This window comes from Erpetoichthys calabaricus, chromosome 3 (assembly GCF_900747795.2).
Source record: "Erpetoichthys calabaricus chromosome 3, fErpCal1.3, whole genome shotgun sequence".
Taxonomy (NCBI): Eukaryota; Metazoa; Chordata; class Cladistia; order Polypteriformes; family Polypteridae; genus Erpetoichthys; species Erpetoichthys calabaricus.
Window position 1 is genome coordinate 216,768,374 of NC_041396.2, and position 9,690 is coordinate 216,778,063.

The following is a 9,690-nucleotide window of genomic DNA, read 5'->3' on the forward strand; positions in this document are numbered from 1 at the left end:
TTCTTGCCCACTCAGGTCTGGTATTGAATGGTGTCTGGTGATACTTCCTCTACATGGTATCAAATCTCAATTAATTTGTACTACCCAACTCCATCAGAACTGCTGACTCCCTCACTGTGTTTAAGACATTCTTATTCTGCATGCAGTATGTCTTTCTAACTGATAGTTTAAGCTCTTAATAGCTAAGAAAGAGCAACTAGCAGAGCTCTTCACTTGCGAAGGTCAATTTTGAGGCCACGGCTTGAAAAACTTGTTTTAAAACAGTCCACCAGATTGATGTCCTCTTGATTATGTTGACCTGTTTTGTCCATCGTTTTGCAAAAACGCATCTACTAAGTGAATAAATGTTAATGTAAATCATGCAGCCAGCTTGCACTATTCTCTTTACTAAGAGAACAGTTAAATTACCCTCAAGTTATGTAGAAAATGACACAATATACAATTGTATTAAAGGCAATCAAATATGTTGAATAGCTGAATAGATAGAGATTTCATAGATAGATACTTTATTAATCCCAAGGGGGAAATTCACATACTCCAGCAGCAGCATACTGTACAAAAAAACAATATTAAATTAAAGAGTAATAAAAATGTCGGTAAAAACAGACAATAACTTTGAATAATGTTAACGTTTACCCCCCCAGGTGGAATTGAAGAGTCACATAGTTTGGGGAAGGAACGATCTCCTCAGTGATCATGGTATCTCCCCTGCTAGGTAAGTATTAAAAAAAAAAAATCAGGGGAGAGCGTGAATGCAGTCCCCCACTACCACAAATTATGCAGGTAAGTTTCCCGCATTTGGAGAAATCGCAGGGGTCAGCACACCCGGAGTGCAATGGATGAGCCTCGCCCTGGGAGAACCACCTTAGTGATCATGGTATCTCCCCTGCCAGGTAATATATAATAAAGAAAAATGAAGATATAATGAAGAAAAAGGGTGTGTCAAACAGGACAACTAATACAGCTTAAGCAGGTTTAAACTTCCAAAACCCATTAAAGGAAAACAGAGACAGACCCAAACAAACTGAAATTTGAAAAAGTATAAAGTAAAGTATCACCTTTTGCAGTTTCCCATTTTACCAAAGTTACTTTTTTTGTAGGGTTATGGCAAAAAACAAAGGGACACAAGTAACAGAAAGACATTTGGAGTGGCCCCAAATATATTGAATAGTGAACAGCTTTAAAAGTTTGTTTTATTTTTTTAAAGATTAAAATAAATCTAACCATTTTATGAAGAAGAAAGTACTGTATCAGATGAAATACACTGGTTATGAACATTGGCTGTAGTAGACATTTAATTTGTAGCTTTGACTGCTTAAGGCTGGGGTTATACTTCACGTGACGCATGCTGCAGCGGACGCTCCAGCTATTCAAGCGTTGTACTGTTTATACTTGCGCGTGTACTTTACGTAAATCTGGAGGAATCCACCAGGTGGCAGTGCGTGATATTATCATGGTGACAACAGGTTCGGCTTCGCTGTGTTGTGAATTGCCTGGAACACCCATTAAATTCCGATGACACCTTTCCGCAGTATCTCTGAAAAGGATGTTTAATGATTAAATCAATCAGTCCAAGGATTTGTCCATTTCAGCTAGCATTGGGCACGAGGCAGAAACAATCCCTGGACGAGTCATCAGCTCATCGCAAGGTGAATACAAGCACTCACATGCATTAGCGTCATTTTAGTGTAACCAAATCTGCATATCTGTGAAAGGAAACCCAGCAGGAAAGCTTGTAAACTCCAGGCACGGAATATCAGAGATGTGACTCCCTGCAAGACAGCAGCGCTAATGCTCCACCACCGTGTCACCCCCATTTGTGTATTTATTAACAGTATTCATTATTTAAACAAAATTACTGATTTATCTGTAAAATGATACATACATACTTTAATGCATTTCATCATGAAAGTGATATCAAGTGTAAATCTAAGGATTCTAAATGTGCAGAGAGTTGGAATATCATACAGTACATTTAATGTGCGCAGTGTGGCGATATATTGCTGGCGATCCGCTGGTGTCAGGACTGGAGGAAGCCCTAGAAAAAAAGACGGCACAGAAGACGGTATGTGAGACTTTTAAAATGTATCGTGCCATTACGATCGGGAATATGCGACGCTTGAATATAAAAGCACCACAAATACATCTGTATGTTGGCATTTTGCTTCACCACATCGAACTATACATCAAACATCGAAGAGCACACACCGATCTCGTAGGATCCGCAAAGTGGCTTTCTGTCACATGTAGATAGTAAACAGAGACTCTGACGTCACATTCCAACTTTTAGCACATTGTGCCCCCCGACTTTTTGCTGGTACTGCAACTCACGCACACGTCGCGTTAATTTCTGAGGTCCTGCTCAGGGGATGCATCAAATGAACGTTGGGAACACGTGGCAGCCATGATGCGGGCTCGTACGCGTTCTGAGCGTGAAATATAAACGAGCCCTTAGACTGGCAGCTTTTAAAGCTTTAGTAAAGTAAACTTGTTAAGTATTTATTAATAAACAGTTTCACGTTAGGGTTAATTCTACTTTTTGTCTTATCTATTTTTTATTTGTCCATTCATCTTACAAAAAGCAATCAGCAAAACACTAAATTGTGCAGTTTATTTAACCTTTTTCAGGAGTTTTCCATCTTTTGCTAGCCACTTCTTCCTGCTGTTTATATTCATTTTTTCACTTGTTATAATACATCAGCTCTGCAAGCAGAATCTGATCTTCCCAGTGTCACAGGAGAGTGGTCTGGTGGGGTCTCTCCATATCTAGCATAACACTAAGATATAGAGTTACACCTGAAAAGTGTGTGTTTATGTGAAAGAATAAAGCATGCAATGTGAGGCTTTTGCTCACAGCAGCAACAAATGCCAGTTTTATGCTGTTATAGCTCATGGGAGCACACATACTTTACTGAATTCTGCAGTGTGTGCATTGAAGTGTGGATTTTCTGAGGATATTTTTTCAGATTTAAAGTAAGTACTCAAGATGCAGCAAGTTGGCTGTCAGCTTTTCTGATCCTTTGGAATAGCTTAACACTGCTTCAGAATGTTCTCTTTTTTGAGCATTGGAAAGTTGGGTATTATCACCAATTCAATATTTTTTTTGTTTCAGTCCTCAGTACCATACTGTATATTCTCCATGACAGCCATTTACTCTTTCTTGCTCTTTTGCCCTTAGAAGGTACACTTCAAGGACATCATATGCACTAATAAGACACATTATCTCTCTGTCAGCCCATGCTTACCCACACTCATACATACAAGACCTCTCCTTTTTCTCATTGGGTTGGGTTTACTGTTACACAGGACAATGTTCTCCACTTTGTAGCCTTGCTAGCTGCATTCTCCGTCCAACCAGTTATGAAAACACACCTGGGTCTACAATTACTGGAGGTCTCCTGAAAAGAATTACGCTTGCAGTAAGGACAAGCCCAAGGAGGAATCTGTCCTCCTATATTTTACCCCAGAAGGATCACTTTATCTAATCCTCCTACAAATGTATTTATTACATAAAACAGCACAGGAAATAGACATTTTAGTAACATTCAAATTCATGAAATCTCTTAAGTGGTATACATTTTACAGAGTAATTTATACAATTTCAAACAGAATAAAAACAGCTCTTCCCTGATTTACACCCCCAATATGAATCACAAACTCCTTGCTCAATTACACCCCCCCCAAGGTGAATCACAAGCTCTTCCCTCACTTTACCTTCTTTCTCATAATCACAGGTCATTTCCTTCTTCTGTACATCCACACACCCTCACAAACAGCTATTGAATGAGTCATCTGATCAAAATATGCAGCATAAGAAAAAACTTTGCCTTGGAATTAAAAAAAAAATGCCTTGTTTCTCTTTTTTCTAACCATTAATCAGTACAGTTTTATGTATGCTTCCTAAATTGTTTTATGTGTACACAATAAATGGCAAAGCTTCTTTCTTTGAACTTTCTCTATCTAATTCTTGACATCTCAGTGGTACAGCCAGTAGAAACAATACATGATTTAAAAAAAATAAATAGCGAGGTTTAGAAAGGGTATGAAGATTATTATTCATCTTTGTGAAGGTTAAAATGATAAGTAGAAAGAAACAGGTGAAAAATAAGAAAAAGCAATGAAGGAGCGGTAATCATATTAGCAAAATGATCTAGCAGACTATGAATTACTACCCAAAGCCGAGATACAGTTGTATAAGTGGTTAAATTAAGAAAACAAATACTTATGATTTTTTTAAATGCTGACCTTTTTGCCATTGCTGGCTGAAATGCAAGTTTCCTGTCTGTCATCTACACTGCCTTTCTGATATCTATCAATTTCTCCTCGTTCATGAGTTTGTTCTTTTTGTGTACAATTGGAATCCATCAATGTGGTAACTTCTTGCTGGGTTGGAGCCATAAATGATTCTTCTTTGTACTTCCTGGTTAAATGTGGTTTCACAAATGAATGATTAATCCAGCAATAATAAATTGTATGGCTTTTTAAATAACTGAAACATTGATATGGCAAAGCTGAACCAAACTACCACTTTTTGTGTTGTTCCCTCTGTTGACTCCCTTTTCATAATGAAACTTCATAAAATCTATATGTTAAGTTGGGTGTGGACGCTAGGTGGCACTGCTGCCCCTTTAAACCCAACAGACAGACACACAGGGCACAGGTTAAAAGCACCAAGAAGCTATTTATTAAACTTTTCTTCTTATACAGTGCCCTAAGCACCACAACCACCAATAAACAAGCAAATAAAAACAATAATCACTATTCTCCACACCTCCCAGCAAGCTTTGTCCACCAACCACCCGACTCTGGCTGTCTTGGTGTATTCACAGCAGTCCTTTATATAGTCCTTGACCTGGGATCAGATGGAGAACTTGACTTTTCTCCACCTCGGAGGCACTTCGGAGCCTCCGTTCTCATGACTTGGGAGTACTTCCAGGCTACGGATGCGACAGGACTCCTCCAGTTTTTTTGCAGTGTCCCCTGGTGGCACCCATGGTACCCAGCAGGGCTGTGTTGCCGAACTCCATGTTCCATCGTGCCCTGCAGGAATTGGTACCGCTATAGTCCAGGGGAGCTGCCATCTAGCATTTTGGGGGAGGCAGTGTCCTTGAAAAGCTGCCAACCCCCATCCTTCTATCTCAGGGGCGTCCCAGCTCTTAGATGGGTTACCTGTAATACACATGCAAATTTGCATGAAATCGCTTGCATAACTGTGCAAGTATATCATTACACTCACAAAAAGTCTGATTTTCTTGTGGATGTGCTGCAATATAAGAGAAGCAATATGAAATTGTTTGTGGAGAATTGCAGGATGCTTAGTTTTTTCCAAGGAAGAACCATTGTCTGGCTTAAGTCTAAATCCTTTGGTTCAAGAGCTTGGTCTTCTTCAAGAACAGAGAATAAGACTATTCAACTGTTACTCAACCATTGGACAGGTAGAAACCCTAATCCATCCCAACGTCATCATTTCGTTTGAATCACCGATGTACAGCCTTCATGGTAAGTAGAGCCCGACCTAAACAATGTGACAAATTCCTTACCATCAACTGATCTGTTTTGGTGTGATAACGCAGTTTTGATTTTGCTCCACAACCCCAATACAACCCTGCTTCTCAGTGGAACTTTTGAAAGGCATTAAAGTCTAGATTTTAAGTTCTATCAACAGTAATAACTATGCAAAATTTCATTAACTTCAACTCAGCCATTTTAAGTGATTCATATTTTGCTCCTCCATTGAAATCCCCTTCCTCAATGACATTTCTGAAACGCTATATTGACTCTATTTTAAGATGGACCAACAGTGGCTTTAAATGCAAAATTTCATAAAAATAATTTCATCTGCGTTTGCATGATTGTTAAACAAACAAACAGACAAAATGCAATGTGGAGGTTGAAATGGACATGTCTGACGTGTAAAAAATGAACATGTAACATCAAACAAAGCTGAAACTTCAACTGACATGGTTTTATTTGTATAGATTAGAAATAAAATTCTGTTCCCTAGGGTGACATTGTTATCTTTTTCTGTAACTTATGGTTCTTCTTTACTGTTATTGCCTAGAACACACAATCAGTCAATCAATTATTCTTTTTTTATGAAACACTCTTCACAGAGCAGGCACTCACAAGGCACTTCACTAACTAAATAAAAGTAGAATTTTAGCTAACAGTGTAAATTAGCAGATCATTCAATGCATTGTACATGCATCACAAAATACAAAGAACCTACACATTTGAAAATGAACTAATGGTGGAAGGGAGTTAATGTTTGAGGAATCAGAAACAGAGCTGTTAAAATATAAGAGCTTATACAAGAGAGGAAAGTTAAGTTTTTAATCATTCGTTGAAAGGGACCAGTGATGGATCTTTAGGGCAAAACATTGTTGGATGTTCTAGAGAGCAGAAGCCATAATGCTAAATAAGACTTTACTGAGAGCTGCATAACAAATCTTTGAAACAATGAGAAGGCCAGCATCTGAGGGGCTCATTTGATTGGTAGGTTGATATGAGGCAAGCAGTAAGAATAGATAATGTGCAGTATCGGAGTTAACAGCTTTTTTAAATCAGTACTGAGACTCCTATTTGTACTATTTAATTGTGTAATGCTAGATAACTGATCTCTGTAATTCTAAGGAATATCGGGTTAAATTCTGATATGTATCTGCACAAACAGTCTGATAATGTTGGTATTAGAAAAAGAAGCCAGAAAAATTTTATCTAAATGAACAATTGCCATTAACAAATTTCCATATAAAGAAGAATCAGTCAGAAGTGAGAAGTAATGTGGCAGGGCACTAACCAAGAAAATAAGCAAACAAAAGCATACCAATATCATTGGTACAGTGCTTTTTTTAGTAGATGTAGTAAGATTAAATAAAGAAAGGGGAATGTAATGGAAGCAAATAAGAACTTATTGTAGATGCAACAGAAAAGGGTGATAAATGGGACAGTGTCACATATGTGGAGGCAGCTAAAGGGGCTGAGTAATTGTAATACCACCCCCGACCAGGGGGTGGCTAAGTGTGCTGACTATCTTCCTCAGTTACTTGCCGACCATTCCCGGGAAATCCTGCCAGGTTCCAGCACCCTCAATGACATCACTTCCGGTGCTGGCCCTAGAGATGACATCACTTCCTGAACAGGCCTTTAAAGCCACCATCTTTCCTGTATTTGATCAGTTCTGTTTTGGACTCAGTCTTGTAAATAACTCTCTTTAAAAATTTATACTTTTGCAGCCAGGACACATTATATGGGTGGCTGCCCCAAACCTTCATGATGTCTGGTGTGTTTATTTGTTACAGCAGATAAGTATTGAAGTTATGGAGTTAACCTTGAGTCCTAATCAGGACAACAAGGCACGGCTCCCATATATGAAAATACTTATACTTAGGAGATTAATTGCCAATGACATTATAATATCCGTGTGTTTCTTTTCTATATTAATTTCCATTGTTTTTGTTATAAGAAGTATATGAAATGTTAAACCCGGATATCAGAGTATAGGTTCTCAAACTGGCACTGATGAAGTCACTGGCAAGATGGTAAAAAAATAAACAAAAGACAGGGAACATTCCATGTCTAGGAGCTTCCAGCTAGCGATAGTAATCAGACATTTTGTAAAGTAATGTCTTTGAGCCACCTTCTTGTCGCCACGTAGAGTTCTCTGACCTTAGCTCAGCTAGGAGTAGAGGACTAAGGAGACAGGAGTTGGGATACATTGATCTATCCCAAACAATTGTTCTGTAGGATCATAGCTTTTGTAGCAGTAGATGTCTTTGTCCACCTCTTGAACCCTCAGGTACCAATCTAAACACCGTATAAAAGTACAAGATTCTTTATTTGTACTGTAATCACGTGCACAAAGCACCCTCCACTCCACACTCATAAATCACTATAAACTCTCTTCACAAACCAATCCTCCTCGCCCAGACGCTTCGCCCTCCTACCTTCCAGCTCAGCTCAGTGTCTGGGCTTTCCCACAGTCCTTTTATACACCCTGACCCGGAGGTGTTCCTGTCCAATCAGTCCACAGTTCCTTATTCCTTCCGGGTCAGGGTAAACAGTCCTTTTCTTCAACCCGGGAGCATGTCGTTTCTTCCTGTCACGTGACCGTGACGTACTCCCGGGTTATAGGGCACACAAGAGCCCACGAGCCCCCCTACAGTGACTCCTCGTGGCCCCAAGGTATCCAGCAGGGCTGTGTATAAACACTACATAGTCCATGAGGCCCTGCTGGAACTCGGGGCACGATCTTGCTGTCGGGAGAGCTCCCCCTGGGGGTGAGGGCCGGAATATGTAGCCGGCCATCCATCACACTTTCCTGATGCTTTCTTTGCCTTGGGAAGACACTGGAATTGTTGCAGTGCTACCCCTACTTGATAGAGGAATCTTCCAGAAGCAATGTTGAATTTTGTACTAGACACTTGTACAAAATCAACAAAGATGTTTTGAATAGTTAGGCGTTCTCGCAAATAATGGAACCATCCTCTGCCTATGTGTCAGAGGTCTACCCCATAACAAAAAAAATACAGTAGTGATAATTAACGTAGGAACCTTAATCAAAACAAACTCACATCCTCAATTATATCGCACCTTGTAGGAAAAGACTTAGACAGAAATTACTTAATTCATAAAAGTCATCTGAGCTTAAAAAAAGCAAGATAATGCAGGCAAACTAGTTTTTCTCGAGTATAGAAGATGATAAGTGATTGGTTGACATACTACTTAGATGTTTTGTTAAAATGAGTGATTCTGAGTAAATTATTTTTGTTGAAATGTTCATGTCATGACTTTCTCTTCCAGATTATTTAAAAAGAAATATGTTTAATGACAACAAATGATGACAGATTTCATTAGCAAAAGATACAGAATAACAGTTTGATAGGGCAAAAATCAATTAATGTTGTTATCCATCTCTCTGCCTTGGCATTTCATTTACCAAGACATTCTTTATTTTTATTTGTAGAATTTGTAGAATTTTTAAAAACTACAATCCTTGGTGCTGATTCTCATCCCAGCTGCTTCACACTCAGCTGCGAACCGATCCAGAGAGAGCTGAAGATCACAGCCTGATGAAGCAAACAGGACAACATCATCTGCAAAAAGCAGTGACCCAATCCTGAGTCCACCAAACCGGACCCCCTCAACGCCCTGGCTGCGCCTAGAAATTCTGTCCATAAAAGTTATGAACCTTCTTTATCAGCTTATATTATCTACAGTTACATAGAATATAGTAAAATTCTTAATTGCAAGTCCAGCCAAAATGCAATATGTCACCACTTTCCATAGGCTGGTGACAATGAAAGCATAGATTTTTAGGTATATAATGTGAATTCCAGTAGAATAGCATGCTGCAGCCTGTTCTGTGTAGATAAAACCAGGATGATAGACTAAAAGCTGTTTACGGTAGGAAAAAAAGTTGTTTTTTCACTTCTGATTAAGTTTACAAGTCAATAAAAAGCCAATTAATATGCAAGAGCCTATTTAGTCATGCCATATACACAGAACAGATTTAAAAACAGATAAATAAGCAAATGCGTCAGGCAGCGTTGTTATCTGACACCTTGAGGAATATTTTATTCTTGGGTGATGTTTATATTTTCCTTGCAGTTTAATGTGTTCTGACAAGTCACCATCTCCACTAACCCGCAGCCTACCAACTCTTTTAACAGTTTGGAAATCTGCAGGCAT

At 38.9% G+C, this 9,690-nt stretch overlaps 1 non-coding gene across 1 annotated transcript; it reads right to left on the reverse strand.

Moving 5' to 3' along the window:
• Nucleotides 1-737: 737 nt before the first annotated feature.
• Nucleotides 738-900, reverse strand: LOC114649734 (U1 spliceosomal RNA). Its single transcript, XR_003715886.2, has one exon. It is a non-coding gene; the product is annotated as a U1 spliceosomal RNA (small nuclear RNA).
• Nucleotides 901-9,690: the final 8,790 nt, after the last annotated feature.